The 18765-nt window shown below is 37.0% G+C and overlaps 1 protein-coding gene across 2 annotated transcripts in view; it reads left to right on the top strand.

Annotated features, from left to right (window-relative positions):
* adam10a (ADAM metallopeptidase domain 10a) overlaps positions 1-18765 on the top strand; it is an 86925-nt gene that overhangs the window by 1106 nt on the left and 67054 nt on the right. The window lies entirely within an intron of this gene.

The raw sequence follows: 18765 nt of genomic DNA, 5'->3' as shown, positions 1-18765 counted from the left end.
GTACTGAGCAATGGTCTGATTGTTTTAAGATGAAAAATACGGCACATTTCTTTTCTTGTAAGCTCAATGACAGTTAAGCTTTGTTAAACAATTTTAAAAGTAGGATCCTCCATATGTAGGATCATATATTTGAGATTAATAGTTTCTGTTAATAGTGCAGTTGGATGTTGATGGAAATTACACCATGCAGTGATGCAATGCCTGAGGGCTGTTGAGGAGCTTGAATGCATCAAAAAAAGTCGAGACAACGACGCAGTGTTAATTTGAAACCATTCGTTGACGAAGGTTATTTTTTTACTATGTTAAAAATAGCGAATACGAGACGGACAAAGGCGCATCATGACGATTATTAAGCCTAAATCATTTTAATAAAGCATACTGTTGACGAAAATGGGACGAGAAAAATAATGATAATACTATATGGTATTAACAGAAGAAGAAACAGCTACAGAAGCATCTGTTTATTGAAGAAGATATTAGAAATTGATTCATCCAATCCAATAATCCAGTGTGAGGATTTCCCCGCTTAAACTGCGTGAGTTGAACACGATCAACACTGGAAAATAGAACCGCTTTAAATGGGTTAATTAGCTCATTCAAAGGCATCCTGTTTATACACCAGATTAATCCCTATATAACTTGGTTGTAATATTACAATTTACATCTGCACAGACCGTGAAATAAATTTAACAGATGAACTTGAACTAATGTCACGCGGGGTAGCTTCTGGTTTTAGTTAATACCAAGTTAACTAAACATATAATCACAGATTCGAAATTCCCGGATCAATAACTCGTGAGCGAAACGTTGTTAAAACACAAACAACAACTCTTTCAAACTGTAGTAAGGTAGACAACGAGCTACAACCTAAGTTTCTTCAAAACGAGTCGTCCTCTGAGCTAGACAAATAACATTGGTCTCTACCTGCAGAAAGCTGTGAGTTGAGTGTGCAGGGATTGTCTACAAAGTGCAACACCGAAAAGCGATAACCCTAACCTAAATTCAATAACTGCACTCTTACAAAGTAGGGATGGTAAGATTCACCGATTCGCATCGATGCATCATCGATTTAAAAAAAATAAGGTGTGCATTGGATACAAGTTGGCATTTGTATCGCGATGCATCGATTCTAACATTTGCATCGGTAAAAAACTATTTATTTATTTATATATAATTATTAGTAAATGCACTATACTTTTATTATTTGGAAAGTGACAATATATTATATGTAGATTGATTTCTCGTCCCTGCGATGGACTGGCGACCTGTCCAGGGTGTCCCCCGCCTTTCGCCCAATGTTAGCTGGGATAGGCTCCAGCCCCCCGCGACCCTGTACACAGGATAAGCGGTTGACGATGGATGGATGGATGATTTCTCGTCTCTAAACGGTTTCTCCAGCGCGTTCTCTCATCACCACTGCTCGCTCAGGAATGAGGCACATATATAACGCCATACTACGTGAACATGACGTATAACAACACTACGTGTCCTGAGAGTCACATACGTCGATCGCAAAGGCAATGCTGGTAGATTGCACAAAATTTAAATGTGTTTTCGTAAAATTTTAATATAAATAAATATAATGTCTTTCCTTCCTTTTAGTTTCCGTCTGATTTGCACTTGACGAGAAAATTTTGACCAGGGAAGATTTTTGTTTATTCAGTTGCCATGACAACTAGGTTCGCGCCTTCCAATGGCTTCTGAGAACAGAGCGCGAAATTGCGAAACTAGCAGTGGTTGAGACTAGCTACCAGCAGCTACTGCCCGGATTATGCTAAACTGTCTGATTCCATTCAGTGCAAGTCATCAGAATAAGGTAAATGCCATGGCTATTGTAATCTATTGTGCTGTAGGTGTTTTGGGTTTAGTGTTAAAACTGAATGATATCAACATTGAACATTATTATATATTTTTTAATTAATTAGAAGATGATGTATCCCCATGTAAGGGATACATGCAGTAGTCCCAACAAGCATTTAAAAAAAAAAAAAATGAAACTGTTTTTTTGAGTTGGGCATTTAAAATTAGACAATCAGGCAAAATATTGTGGACACCCCTTACATAGAATATAGATTATCATGGCAGAGGCAGAGCTGCATCTTCCACCAAATAATTACAAATCCAATGTTTGGAAACCCTTTTGGTTTTATAAGAGAGATGAAGATTTTTTAAAAACCATGCAGTTTGTAAAATATGTCATGCGGCTATAAATTATACAGGCATTATGACTAATTTAACAACATACTTGAAGCGCCGACACGAAAGCACATTTGTCTGCTGGCAAGTTATGGAACATTTCTTCATTGTTTATCCCTGAGCATCCTTGCATTGTGTCGCTGTTAAATGTGTGAACTGTTAAAAGTGTAACTGGAAACAGAACAGGAAAATAACGTCTGGTTTTATTTCATCTTTTATTTCTTTTCTTTTTTTTTTTTGCACTACAAAGGCCTTTTTGTGAAAGGACCATGCGTTAGAAGTCAGAAGGCACTTAAGTTAATTTATGATTTACTGTCTATCTGAACCAAAGAAATAAAAAAAAATTTTAATTTTTTTTTTTAGAACTCTCTGTTTGCTACCCTATTGGATTGCATAGCATCATATTTTTTCCCATTGAATTGCATTGTCTTGAATCGAAATCGGATCGCACTGCATCGTAATAGGAGTGAATCGTATCGCATCGGTAGCTGCTTCTGTATCTTTAATGTATCGTATCGTTCGCTATGCATCGAGATGCGTATCGCATCGGCCTCAGTTATGGAGCTGCACATCCCCATTACAAAGTGTAGTGTCTCTAAATTCACTTCACACATCAGTGGTCTCCTGTTGGTTATACTACAATACTCTGTTTGGGAAAAAAAAGGCTTTTGAATAATTTTGGGGAGTTTTTTTAATTGGGAAAAATATGCCACTTATGCCGTGTAGTACCATCCAATTCAGTTCACACATCAGTGGTTTCCTGTTGGTTATACTTCAACACTTAGGGGAAAAAATGCTTTTGCGTATACTTTTGGGGGATCTGTAATTAGTATAAATAGACTATCCTTGCCATCCATGATGACATCTAATTTTCTCATAAGGCAACTCGTACATACAGTAAATTCGGCATTATGCGGTGCCTCATGTCTATGAGCGGGGAGAAAGGCAATGCACGTGGAGAGGGAATAAAGTGAGTAGCACTGCACGCACTATATTCCTGCTCTAGAGAGAAATATTTCAAATATAATATAGGGCACACAGTTGCTTACACACAGTGATGTGCCAAAAGGCACCTCATTTTCAGTGTGATGTCATGTTTTCACAGGAAGTTGATCCTGTGTTTGAGTGCATCCATATTGTGAGAACACACCCACTGGAAATGATAGCTTTGCAATTTAATATTATTTCCTCAAGCTGCATGTTGTCCTGTGGCTTCTCTTTATCAGCTCCTCAAACCTTCATTGTCAGCACATATGAAGCCATTAATCATAATTATTTGAAGCTGCATTTGCTGATTTCAAGAGGCATTGCCTACCAGAAAATTCTTTGATCCAGAGGTTTTTCATAGTGACAGCTGGTGTAAAATCAATAAATGATATACCCAAGGCATAGGCCAATGTTTTGTGCAACATGAAGATACTTTTCCAATGCTGGTGTTTGTTAGTTAACCAGGAGAGTTGTCTAGTTGAATTAATTATTTTTTTTTTTTTTTCTGTTTTGAATGCTGTAAGAAGAGATTACAAAAACATTTGCCTTTTTTTTTTTTTTCTTTTTTTTTTGCAGCATATTTCTGATTCAAGTACTTTTTACTGAGGGGACAACATCAAAATGAATGTGGCATGTCCTAAATTTCAAAGGATACAGCACTATTCTGATATTAAGCAGGCAGAATATCTAATGAGCAATTGCAGACAATTTACTGTCCTGTTGTTTCAAATGCAGCACAAGAGAATATGATGAAAACGAGAAGCTAAAAACTGTGCATCTAGCTGAATAGAATATCCTCACTTGTGTACTCCCAAATGTCTTGTTTTGTAGACACTCTAACCAACCCGATCTTACGATAATTCATCACAATAGGAGGAGGTGGCAAATTCAATTTCATTATACACCCACCAATGAGAGATGCTTCCCTTGTGTCATTGTACTGTTGTTCCCGATGTGGCTTTTGTTCCATGTTAATCCAAAACCAATGTAACTTTAACCACTAACTGTTAGTGGCTGACGATTAATTGTCAAACAAATAGTTGCAATTATGACCATTTATTGGCTTTAATGTTTGGTCATATTTCTTAAGGTGAATGTGTGCTTCATACTAGGGCTGGGTGATGGGACGATGTAATCGGATTTCGACGATGTCTTACAAAGATCCCGATGTCGATTGTGAACAGACGATGATTGACAATATTGGGAATTGGCAAAACCATGGATCTGAGAAGTTACCAAATATATTTAACAGTGGCCAGGGTGAGAAACTAGCACCCGCAAAATGGCGTAAAAAAAATATTAGGACCCTTCGCATTATTATGCATTATATACAGCTTAATATAGTACAGTCATCTTTAAACCCTGTGCTAATTCACTCTCGCACTGAAAAGACTAACAGTGCGTACTGTATTACATGTGGTTACATGAGCAGGAGAAAACGCTTAAAAACTGGCACACCTTGACTGCTGAGACATCAGTCTGATATCCATGAAAGCTGCACAATTGATTACATTGAAACTAGGGCTGCAAATAATAATTATTTTAATAATCGATTAATCTAACGATTATTAGAATGATTATTTGACTATTCTGTGATAATTGCAATGATTAATCATTAGCTTTTAACCGATTAATCAGCTTGAGCCTGACTTAAATGGTTTTGTTAAACATGCTTACTAACCATAAAGTGGACGAAATCATCTTAAAAATAGCCCCCTAAATGACATTCACTGAATTAAAGGGAAAAAAAATACTTTTTATTAAATTTAATTCAGTAAAGAAATTACCTGCAAAAAAACCCTATTGTTATCAAGGATAACAAACCTATTGTTTTTGTCTTGTTTTAAGGAATTTTAGACAATTTAAAATAGAAAACAAGATACATTTACTTGAGAAGCAACATATAAGATATTTAGATTGCTTTAAGAGAATGTATCTTAAATATAATAGTATTTTGTATATAAGTGTATTTTTTCACTTGGTTATACTTCTGCGAATGCAGTACAGACAAAATATATTATATTCATGATCCATTCTATAAAAACAAGTCTAAATGTCTTATATGCTGCTTCTCAGTTGAATGCATCTGTTTTTAAAGGATTTTTAGATATTTAAAAATATTTGTATTTTTAATATTATATTCAACATTTTCGAATAACAATTTGTTTTCTGCAGTATAGCTGCTAAAGATAATGTACATCATTTTAAAGGAGTTTTAGATATTTATATTGGAAAACAAGCCAAAACAAAAACAAATAAAAATTGTGTTGCAGTGTATAATGGGGTGAAGACTACCTCTCTTACCTGTCCCGTTTACTTCAATCCATCTTAAACTCACAAAAAAACAAACTCTCTCTTATTAAAGCTGCGTATTGCCAATTTTCTTCACGATAAGAAATGTGCAGTGACCCATATTATGATTCAATAAGTCACGAGCCATCACGTTATAATCGAGGGACAATTGTCCCCGCTACAGAGTGTGCTTCAGTCGGGTGCAGTTTCAATCTCTCCCCCTTAGAACAGGACTCATAGAAGAGGCGCTGACTGCACAGAGAAATACCAGTTTCGGAGTTTGTAGTTATTTGCATGATTGCTTCCATTTTATTTGAACTTTATTAAAGCTATAACGCATTAAATCTAACTGCATTTAAGATGTAACACCGGGGTGTTTCCTTTACGCAAGTTTTGCTTCAGCGGAGCGGCAGATCCAGCTCCACTTATTCCACAATAAGATTGCTTCTGTATTTACCTATTTAGTATTTTTGCATGCTAATTCCTTCATACTTTGTGATCTACATCACCTGAATCTGTTTTGAAAGTTTAGAGTGCATCTGGACTGTGAGTTGTGTAATTCTTCCTCTCCTCAGTCAGACACGAACTGCAGTGCTGCTCGCGCATCAACATTAGAGTTTAATGTGATCTCATGCTACATTAAATGAGATCAAACGACTGTTTGGAAAAAAAACATTTCGAAAATGTGTTATTGTCTCCGTTGTCGATATTGCTGACTAATTGCTTCAGCCCTAATTGAAACTGAAATCCTGCTATGATGTTGGACAGTTAAATCAGAATGATTGTGCTCCCTTTCTCCATTGTGATCAGTTTGATCCGGATGCACACGTTCACTTGCTCAGTTTAACAGAGACTCCCTTGTGATAAAAACAAACAGTTTTGCGAAATATGCAGCTGATTTGAATTCATAACATGTTTACATTTAAAAAAAAAAACAACATCGAAAATAGCAGGAAAATGTAACCGTACGTTCACACCAGAGGCGGCGAGAGCGTCAAATTGACCGGAAGTCATTCATTTTCAATGACAGCCAGCGTCTCTCGGCGGCGAGAAGCGGCGCGGCGAGTCTTGGGCAGCGTGGGCGTCAGATGGAAGTTCAAGTGCAGTCAACATTATGGTAATGAGCTGTGACGCTGTTCGGCGGCAACCTATTGGAATATAGAAGTGCTCCGCTCTAGCAAAGTCTAGAGAACACAACAGTGTAAACTTTGGTTCCCACCAAACATTCGTTCCGAAGATAAAATGGAGGAGAAACGGATTATTGCCGTGACTGGTTTCCCTGTTATATATGACCAAGACCACAGTTATTATTACAAATGTATTTTATTTTGATAACGAACAACTATAATTTTAATTACTTTCTGCCATCGATCGATTTCTTATTTTCACATTTAAGAGTTCATGAGGATATACGCTACTTTTGATAGGTCGACAAAAAGTAAATGGTCGACATGTCTGGATGTTTAAATTGTGGCCCCTTTAAATATAGTTCACAAAACAAAGCATTCTGAACAAACGTTGCCGCCTATTTCAACTACGTCAGAGCGTCCACGAGCTTCCTTGAGCGTCGAAGGCAGGGCTGCCAGAGCGAATTTTGACGCTCTCGCCGCTTCTGGTGTGAACGTACAGTAAGTGATGCCCTCTTTCAACACACCTGATGCAGCAACCGCTCCACATTAAACTGTACGATTATTAGGATCTTCTTTGAAGTGTTTATTAAGCACTCATGCGCTGGAAAACTTGGGTCATGTTTTTTCTACTTCAACTTGTCTCCATTGTTTTTTAAACTAGTTTCAGTAGTGACGTCACTGACAGGGCTTCTCCGTGCTTACTGCAGATATCCAACTAATCGATAATGAAATTCGTTGTCGATGATTTGCATTATCAATAATTATCGGGTTTATTAGTTGTTGCAGCCCTAATGATAACCCAGTTTGTGTTGCTCCAATGAAGGACATTTGAGTTTTAGTCCATTCCTTTTTGTTTTTCTATGGCTTTTTCTTGTAGACCATAGACTTGAAGCTAGGTTTCGTCCAGTATAATATAATGCCAGATTAACAGACCTTAAATTTACACATTTTCAAATACATTTAAGTTTAGCCAATAATAGTTGTCTAATTTATTTTTTATTTATAATGCCACAAGGTGTTGTCCAATATAAATTTAACAAGGCAAAATATATCTTAAATATAAGTTTCAACTCGTTTAAGAAGGTGATAGCACTAATTATAGACAGATAAATGGCAATGTGTATAATCAGATTACTGGGGGAACAATGTTCTTCTTGCCATTTCACACTGAGCTGTGTTAGCAAACAGATGGGTCAGCAGCTCTTCTCTGGCCCTGCGCTGTGCCCTTATGATAATGCTCAGTCCAGCACCACCTCACAGATAGTAGTATTTGTCACTCAATTTTTACTCTCCGCTCCAGGAATATTGACCCTCTGCACCGCAGAGCTCTTCTATTCAGAACTGGTATAATCTGGAAGAGAAGAGTAAAAAACTTTGACCAGAGAAAGGGACCAATATACAGTAATGCTGTCTGATGGACCTTTAATTGTGTTCCAGAGAAAAATTACCCGTCCCTTTTGCCACCGTATCATTTTCTGCCAGACTGCAGGGCTTGGCTCAAACTCTTTAAGAACTGTGGAGATTATTTGGCTGCCTGGATGTTCATATTCTCTCCTTAAGAGTCATCTCAAATGTATTTTATCATACCAATAGAGTCTGTTGAGGTGATATTTATTCTGATTGTACAAATGAAAATGTAAATATTCCACCCTTGAAACCGTGTGCTCTAACTTAATTGAAAATAAGTGTATTTGTCTAAGTCCTCATAGTTGTTTTACACAGGAGAGCTTCTTTCCTGTCCAGCCCCTCTTAAACATGCATTGAGCTGTAGTCTAGATCTTGGCATGCAAAGATACAGTGCCTCTAATCTACTAATCTTGTTTACAGAGTAAAGCAGTAGATTTGTGTGTGCTATGCACAACTTTTCTTAATAAACATAACACTAAGACACTTTACATGAACTATTATACTTTATACCCTCTCGAAGTCTTAAAAGTGCATTCAGTAATTTGGGGCAAATTTTAAAAGTTTTACTCATTAACAAATGAATTGTGTTTTTGTGAAGAGTGATCTGAATGATGAACACTCACATGAGATGAAGACTGTACTCATAGTTTTCTATAAAAAGTGTTTTATTATATATGGTGCAGGTCACTCCCCTTAATGTCTGCTGCCATGTTGAAATCACATGACCCACGTGTTTCACTAAAAGTTAAAGAAGAGAATCCTCGCTCTCATTGGCTGCCACCTATGTAGATTCGCTTGGCTATGCTTGGAGTAGTGTTGTTTGGTGATCTGAAGAGCGAAAAGAACTCCATGGAACATACTTGCTTATCATGCTTTAGCAAAGGAGATAAAAGGAGATCCAGTAGCTGTACTGCCAAAGAAGCAAAATAGGTCTGAATCAAAAATATAGAAAGACTAGAGTAAACATCAGTACAGCATACACAAGGTGGAAAGATTTGATGGAGCAAATCCTAAGTAGTGATGCCGATGTTATTTCTTTTTTTTTTTGTAGGATGGGTTAGACATTATTAATTGTTTAGACCACTCTCTAAAATACATCTTCATTCGTTTAGTGCAAAATAGCTTGGCACAGAAATTGTTGTGGATTTTGTGTAAACCATGACTTTGGTTGCTTGTAAAAAAAAAGCTATTCTAATTAGAGGTCGACCGATATTGTTTTTTTCAGGCCGATGCCGATCTTTTGAAATCCGGGTCGGCTGATGGCCGATTAATGCTGCCGATTTATTTTGGCCGATATGTGCTTGTTTTTAACCTCTTATTTGAACCTTTTATTTGAAAGATAAAATGTAACACAAATAATTACTTAAGATAGACAACATTTCTCAACAAATACATTTATTGAACACTTGACACTTAAATTAAAAATGTATAATGTAAAAACATATTGTATAAATAATGTATAACAAATATATTAAATAAACAAAGCAGGTGTTACGAACTGCTCCGAGACACGAAGGTTGAGCTCCAAATGCAGCTTTAATTAAGGGGCAATCCAGACACATAATCCAATATTCAGAGCATCCAAGAGAAGCACAGGCATAACTAGGGATGGGTATCGTTAAGGTTTTAATGGTATTACTATCTTACCGATACTGCTTATCGATCCGGTACTTTAACGGTTCTTTTTGTTATATATATATATATATATATATATATATATATATATAAAATGTTATTTCAGGAAGGTCTACTAATATTACTGTTCAGGTGTGGTCTAAAAAGAAATCTAATAAAGTAATCAATTGTAAAATAACACTGCATAGTTTATCATAGATAGATTAATCCTTATTAACTCTTTCCCCGCCAAACACGGAATTTTCTGGGTTTTATGAAAAAACGCGTCCCCGCCAAACACGGAATTTTCCGGGTATCCGTGTTTTAGGTGGTATACGGTAAGGAAGACCCGCACGCATGTTTTGAAAGAGTACGCAACTCTTTGATCAAAGAAACAGACTGTGATCGTCTCAAACATGAAGAAGTGGAGTATTGAGAAGCTCAAAATATCAGACATAAACATGCCTTTTTCTCAGCTTTTTGTCTGAAATGTTGTTTTTGACAAAACCTACCTCTGTTCAAGTGGCAATAAAAAAAGAACAAATGAAGATAAAATAAAATCCTAAAAGCAGAGGCTCAGATCTTTATTTTGATATATAGCATCTTCATATATTCATGGAAGAAAATATTTTGCGGGCCATTAAAGTTTAGCGAAAATCGTCAAAAACCCTGGCGGTGGCTGGCAACTTTTTTTTAAAAACGCTGGCAGGGAAAGAGTTAATGCAGAAGTTATTCATTCAAGAGCTGTAAGTGATTTTCTCTTTGCCTTTTGTTGTTTGATTCGCAGTAATGGCTCAATTGTCACACGTTTAATAGACAGCTTCCCTGAGTTCAGATCTAATAAGCTCCTGATGCAGCATATTTTCTCCCCAACTATTTCCATAACTACGTCCATTTAAGACATAAACTGTGTTTAAGTGAATCTCCAAGCCGGTCGTTTTGACATATTTTTGTGTATAGTTGATCGTTTAGACGCATGAAACCCAAAGTAGTTTATACTTTGCTTGTCTCTTTGCGGTGTGTTTCGGAGCGCGCGCCGCCTTGGGAACGGTATCTCTTGCGCTCTTTTTATTAAACGCGTCCCACAATTTAGCAACAGTAGCTAGACTGCATTTTACAACAATCACCGATCGTGCTGATTCTGACGTTATGTTTGAGTTTTAGGGAGAAATGTCAGTGCACTGCTGTGAAGGGAAGGAAGTTGTGCTAGACAGAATGCGGCTTATGTATAAATATTCTTTTTATAATCTTTGGAAGGCGAAATCTAAAATAAAATCAGACTAATAATCACAGATCTAAACCAGGCTACGTTTGAATGTTTAGTTCTGTCACTCATTATGCTGGGCTCGTGTTGGGCTCGTTTTGTGCTCGCTGTGGCACCGCGTGAGCGAGTGTTCTCTCTCTCTCTCTCTCTCTCTCTCTTACTGCGAATAGCTAAATTGCATCACAGACAAATGGTTTCATATTATTATACATAGAAATGGCTGGCGATATAAAATAACTTTCTCTTTATAGCAATAAAGAATGTATTTTCTTAATTTCTCCAGTACCGACAGCAGAACCGGTAATGTCCGAGCTTACCAAAGCCTAGTCCTTCAATAGCATATACTGCGTTGGTATATTTTTATTACTTATTTATCTGCATTGAGTGACAACCCTCTCAAATATAAGACACACAAACAGAACAAATAAAAGTCTCAGATTCACTGTCTGTAATTGCAAAATTCTTGCTTACTTATTGTGACATGATAGCAACCCTTCTGCTGTGATAATGCAACTTCAACTACGCTATCAATATCCAAAGTAGCCGAACGTCATGTCAACTATCGCGTTTGTCACGTTTTCTCTTGAAGTTGGCAGTAACATATCAAAAGTTTTTAATTAAATCTAAAGAAGTTATACAAATTTAACCCTTACAGTTTTCTCCAAGGAACTTAGCTCCTTCCTTAGGCACTGGATGAGGTCTGTTCACTCTGCTGGAAAATGACTCTAGGGGCAGCGTGCGTCGAACTCGTGTTCCACAACAACACTAGGCTACCCACAGATGCGCCTGCCTAATAATCGGCTTGATATGCGTGGATATTGGCCGATGCCGATTATGTAAAAAATGCAAAAAATCGGCTGATTAATCGGTCGACCTCTAATTCTAATCTTTCCTTTACCATGACATTCTATATCGCTAGATGATTGAGGTTAATTTTACGTTAAGCAGTTCTCTAATAAAGGTAATAATGGTCACAAGACACAATACTTTCACCTACTTTTGCACTTGTGTACATAGTAGTGTGACAAAGTGATTTGATTTGATTTATCACGTGGCTCACTGTGCATGACTCCATGGGGACTCACAGCATGTGTAGGCTCATGCTACTCTCCGCGGTCCACACACAACTTACCACATCATTGAGAACGAGAACTTCTAAACGCAACCACGAGGAGGTTCCCCAGCAACTGGGCCATTTTGGTTGTTTAAGAGACCTGGCTGGATTCACTCAGCATGCCCTCCAAGGGTGGTAGTAACAGTAATACTGTAGTTTCCATATAGTAACCATATTGTAGCCATGATCATGTTGATTTTGTGGTTAATGTGTAGTTTAAAAAAGTACCATGGTCAAATACCATGGATTTTGTAAAACTTACCAAAACATTTTTAGTAAGGGTAAACCAGATAAAATATTCTTACATTGGATTTGGCAGTAATATATTTTTTTCTGAACATGGCAAATACCGAAACGTGACCCTAAAACCGTGACCCAAACCGAACCATTAGACACCTACATACAACTGTTATGAATGAAAAACCCTGTGGTATCACTGTTATTATGAAGCTTGAGTCTGGAGGAGTATTGTGGCACCAGTCAAAACCACGTTAACATAGAACTGTCCATTGAAGTGTTTTCCTCCCTGGTTTTACTTTTAACTTGTCTAATGAACAGACTAAATCATATTTATTAGTTTTTTATTTTATGCACATTAGTTTGAAAAAGACGGCTCTTTTTTTATTTATTTTTTAACAGCCAGAAATTTTCTTTGCAGTAATAGCTATAACATGGTGCTGTATGGTTTATATGTATTCATTGTGCTCTCTTACGGATTAAGGAAACCTTGTCAATTTACAAATCTGCTAATCTTATAATTAGAATTTTGGTAATATTTAAGGTAAATATTCAGAATTAGTTTCTGAAGCACTGTTAACAACCCTACTGAAAATGTTCTGTTTAGTTCGCTTTTGCATGGCTTTTTAATACGTTTTTTATTTTATTGTATTGACTTACCACCAACAGTTGTTGTTGGTAACAACACTGTAAATGCAAACTAAAAACTTGAAGCACTTAGTAACTTAGAACTTTGAATAGGTGCAAACTGAGAAAATTGGGTGTGGTTGCCCTTTTATTTATATTTCTGTCAAAGACTTCAATGTTGATAAGAACAGACATGTTTCAGTATTACAGAGAATCAGGACTCATTGGTAGACAGTCTTTTACCCCAAACCTGCCCCTAAGTGGTCGCTGACATTGGAAAAAACATTCTGTGTCTGAGTTAGGCTTTTAACGTGTCTCCACATGTGGTCTGTGACATAACATCCTCACATTGTGTAACGTCTCACCAAGCCATTTCTTTGAATTGTGCTTTTGGTAGACCAGTATTTATGATATCTTCAAGCATTTAGACCAGCACCCTTTCTCATAAATTTTAATCAGTCCCCAATTGACGATGATCGTGTTTCTATTGTGAAGAGAGTAATCATTGAAATAATGGTATTTGTTTGTGCGACAACATAAGAAAGTGTCAAGCATTTTTTCCATCTGGAGACCAGATTAGAGCGGACCAGTTTAACAAAATTGTATTCAACTGAATATAGATGTTCAATTTTGGATGTGAACGTGGCTGGAATGTAAGTTAACATAATCACAGGCTGTCACAAACATCATAGATATCAAATAAATAGCATGTAAACCGCTTTCCTTTAGTTGGGTAGCATAAGTAGGGTCCGCTAACGTGAGGCCTTAATTGTTGCCTTTTTTAGCACCAGTTTACCCAGGCCCATTTTCTTGTTCACACAGTCATGCTTGTCCCAGCCAGTGGTGTTTTACACTACCTCTGATAGCACTGCAGTTTTCTTTGTGTTGGACTCTTGTGCATTTGTCCTCATGTGGGGAAGTTTAGGCAGAAATGAGCAGCCATTGTTTGTGCTTGTACAAAAGAGCACAGTGTCTACACTCATTCCACATGATCACCACTTTTCTCTCCTAACAAACAGTAAAGCTTATACATTTCTCATCAACACATCAGTGCTGTACGCTCTCTATGTCATTTAGATGGAGGAGGAGTATTCATCAAAAAAGCCAGTAGGATATGTTCAGGCCTATCCTGGGCATGCCTGTTCTACTCACCAGAGATGGAAGCACTAGTATTAAAATTAGTGGTCGACCGATTTATCGGTGGCTGACTTTTTTTAATCATTGTTTCGACCGCAAAATTTTCCCATTTTGACCGATTTGTTTCTTGAGGGTGCCAAGAATGGCCTGCTTGCATGTGAAGCAACTGAGACATGTAAACGTCCAGTCACTCTTCGTTTTGTTATGTGCCATCATGTTACTACAATAATAAACTGGTGTACAACACAGTGTCATTTAAACAGTCCACATATCAGAGCCACAGCAGATGCATTTGAGCTTTCATTCTCCCTCCTCTCTCCTCAACAGTCCCCTGTAACATTTAACTGTCTTGTTTAATAATAAAAAGGCAAATATCAATAAAACTAATATCATATAACATCTTCAAATATGCGACTATCTCGTTTAAACGGATGTAATAAACCAACCTCACACAAATTCAGCAGATCCAGCTTCCTGTGGAATGCTCATATCTTCATCCTGAAGCATGTATTCTAACAGTCTCTCCTCAACAGTTTCCTGTAAATTTTTATTTTCTTGTCTAATGATAAAAGGCAAATATCAGTAAAACTTGTAATTATAAACCTTTTGCTAATATGCCAATATCTAATTTAAAGGGATGTAGGGCTGCAACTAACGATTATTTTTATAATCTACTAATCTAACAATTATTAGAATGATTATTCGACTATTCTGGCGATTATTGCAACGATTAATCATCAGCTCTTAACAGACTATTCAGCTTGTGCCCCAAATTAAAAGGTTGTATTAAACGTGCTTACTAACAATAAAGAGGACAAAATCATCTTAAAAATACCTCTAAATGACATTCACTGAATTAAAGGGGAAAAACTACTTGGATTTTTTATTGTTTAATTAATAAAAAGATTCACTGCAAAAAATCCTATTGTTATCAAGTGTTTTTGTCTTGATATCCATTTAAAATGGTCTATAAATCCTTAAAACAAGATACATTTGCTTGAGAAAGCAACATGTAAGATATTTAGACTTTCTGTAAGAGAATGCATCTTAAATATAAGTGTATTTTGATAAGTGCCAAGACTACACCCTCTCGCCTTTTTGTTCACTTGATTTCGATCCATCTTTAACTCACAAAAAAACGCCTTCTTTATAGAGCTGGGTATCGGTGATTTTCTTCACCATAAGACACTCATATTATAATTCACTATGTCAAGAGCAATCACTATAAACAAAATCTAGCTGCAGCAAGCGTGCGCCAGTGATGAGCGTCTCCGCGCGAGACAGTGTATCAGCAGGGAGAAGTTTGAAACTCTCTCGCACTGTTTTTCACGCGACTCATATTGTCTCTGACTGCACAGACAAATTACTGTTTCAGAGTTTGACTAGTTATACAGCCCGCTTCCTTATTATTTGAACTTTAATAAAGGATGCATTAAATACAGTATATAACGCCGCAGTGTTTCCTTTTTAGACGCTCTGACGAACCAGGTACAGCTCCGCTTTATTTCACGACGACACTGCTTCTGTATTTACTTATTTAGCATTTTTGTATTATAATACTCTGCGATCTACATCACCATAATCTGTTTGGATTGCGTCTGGACTGTGAGCTGTTCTTTCTTCTCCTCAATCAAGTGCTATCTGAAGTGCGGCTCTCCCGTGTCATCATTAGCGTTTCAAATGATCTCATGTTGTGTTAAATTAAATCAGACGACTATTCGACAATGAATAGTTGAAAATGTTTTATTGTCGACGTTGACTAATGCCGACTAATCGTTTCAGCCCTAAAGGGATATAATTCACGAATCTCACGAAAATCCAGCGCTTTCTACCCATTGAGCGCTCCTCTAATATTTTCCTCTGAAGCGTGTAATCTATCAGCCAGAATCAAAACTTCAGGAGTTTTAAAGTTAAGGTTAAGGTTTCTACTTTATTGTTTATTTATTGAACTGCTGCATCACCAAACAATACCAGACATTACACATAAATACATAATAGTACACATCACATTAAAACATCTTAAAACATTCCCATCTTAATACATAATTTAATTAAAAACACAACACCTCTCAATTGCATATATACCAGCAAACAAACAGTTGATGGAGCCTATAATAATCTCAGAACCTGCCCATTGCTATTCTGCTGAAATTGTCCATTTTAATAATTTTAACTGATAAGGGGACAAATGAGTATTTATTTAGATTTTACCTACACAAAGTGACCTTATATCTCCTGCCAGATTTCATCAGCACATACTCTGAATACAGCACATGAGAAGCCAATCATCTTTATACAGGCTTCCCCTGTCAATCAAGGGGTGCATTAGCTAGACCAGCCAGGAAAAAAGCATTTATTAGCATGATCTGAGGTAAAGAAGCACAATTATTTATACTATTGTTGTTAGATTTTACTGCTGATTTGAAATGGGTTCTTTGATCGTAATCTTGACCAAACGTTTTATACAGATATAATCATAGGAGCTGTACTTGTATCCACCGAAAATAGCTGCCCAGAAGCATTCCCAAGATGGCTGTCGAGTGGACTGACATGCCTTGAAAAGGATTTTGTCCTAATACTGTACAAAATCACTCCCATTCGACCAGACTGGATGTGACTGCAGTAGAAGTGGTCTAAACGAAGGTCTTGTGTGATCAATCTGGACTTCGTTCTTTGCTTCCATGCTTTATCCACTACCCTGGTTAATCCTGAGCCACTCTGTATCAGATCCTCTCAAGCATAGCTGTTTTTGTAGTTGTTCACGGTGTTGTTTAAAGTGCACTGACTCCCTGCCTTAGAGCAAATTGCCCCATTTGATGAAACATCACTATTGTCATTACACCTTTAAGCTTTTCAGCAATGGTTCAAGTTACAAGGCTAAAGATGAGCAATATTTTTGTCATTGAAGCAGACCAAGTTGCCATAGAAACAAGGTCAAAACGAGAGACATCTGTCCATAAGTCCATAGATATGAATGTCCTTGTTGCTCAGGACATGCCAATGTGAAATGTCTTTCCAGCCAATCTTGAAACTGGCTGGACATTTGAATGATTTTGACCTACAAAGTGTTTTTTTTATTTTTTTTATTATTATTATTGTCCCAGACACCGAGGAAATTAGCTCTTTTCCAAAATTTGTGAGCTGCCTGATCAGATAGCATTTTAAGGGTTCTTTCACACTAGCACTTTTGATGCACACCCAGGGTCAAAGGACATCCAAGTTTGGTGCGTTTGGATGATGTGAACATTGTTTTCTGAACTCTGGTGTGGACCAGGGAACTGCTCCCGGGTCCACTTGAAAAGGTGGTCTAGGGTACGATTCATGTGTACTCCAGTACAGTTCACTGCTCATATGAATGCATTTGTTCCAAATCGCAGAAGTAAACTTCATGTTCTGCTCTTATAACACTGCAATATATTTCTTGTCCTGCCTTTGCACCACCTGTCTACATTTGAATATCACATTGCAACTTTCTGCTTTTTTTGCACTTCTGGTTGGATGCAAACTGTATTTCGTTGCTTTGTACTTGTACTCTGCACAATGACAATAAAGTTGAATCTAATCTAATGTGATAACGTATAATTTGCACCTTTGCTGGCTCGCTATCGCAATTATTATGGTATAATGCTTTTCTCATACCTCCCTGTGTCCAAATACTGTACAGCTCCTTGAGAGAGCAGCTCACATTCTTCACATCTCTTGCAAATGCATCCGCGAACTGGTGGCAGACAAACGCTAACATTCATCACATCAATGCCTCTGCGAGAGACAAATACAAGTGTTGTTCTGTGCATGGCAAGTTTTTGTGGTAAATCCAAAGAAGACAAATTCTTCACTTAACACATCGATTTCTCGAGTCGTTACTTGGTTACAGTGGTAATCAGCTGCCAGTTGTACATCATTCTGATGATGGTTCGGACCCAAATACAATTATGTGAACACAGACCAGCGCAGGCAGCGGGAGGGGGATGAAACTAACCTGGGATCGAACCAAGTGTGAAAGCACCCTAAAGGCATCATAAGAAGGCTTCTGACGTGAAGGCTGTTTCAAACAATAGACAGCACAAGGCTATTCCTTTTTCTTTTAACATCCCTTGTTTTGCCAGATATTAAGGCAGCATCACATTGATCCTCTGTGGAAAAATCAATCAGACGGAGTCAAAAGAGATGCTGACTATAATTTTACTTATATATTTTATTCAGTAAAGATTAAATACTAATTCAATAGTATTAATAAAAGTAGTTCCATCTGTTCAAATTGGATTATTTCACCCAATATTTGTGTCCTATCCATTTTATCCATAGTTATTTGCTTGGCAACATGTAGCATCAACTGTGTTTTGAGTCTTTCCTGTGTTTCAGATTTCTACAGAGCAGATATAAAAATCAGAAATAAATGCAATACAATAATTGATCCTAACAATAAATTAAATTAAAAAAAAATCTAAACGAACAAGAAATGTGATATCATATACTCGTGTATCTTTAATTACACATTGACATATAAACAAACAAGTCCGTAACTGCACCGCCTGACTGAAGTCTCACAGGTCTGAAGTACAAAATTAAATAAAGACCGTAACAGTAGCCTAATGTTGTACTTCAGGCTAGTCAGACATCAACTACAACTTATTTAATTTAGAGTTGGACATCCATAACTTGTGCATCATTGTAAATGAATTCAGTAACTGCTCTGACTGATGTACAAGTGTTTTTGAAATAAATAATAGAGTCAATAGAGTCAATTGTTCAGGAATCAA

The sequence above is a fragment of the Xyrauchen texanus genome, chromosome 2 (assembly GCF_025860055.1).
Source record: "Xyrauchen texanus isolate HMW12.3.18 chromosome 2, RBS_HiC_50CHRs, whole genome shotgun sequence".
Taxonomy (NCBI): Eukaryota; Metazoa; Chordata; class Actinopteri; order Cypriniformes; family Catostomidae; genus Xyrauchen; species Xyrauchen texanus.
This window is presented reverse-complemented; position numbering and strand designations above follow the sequence as displayed.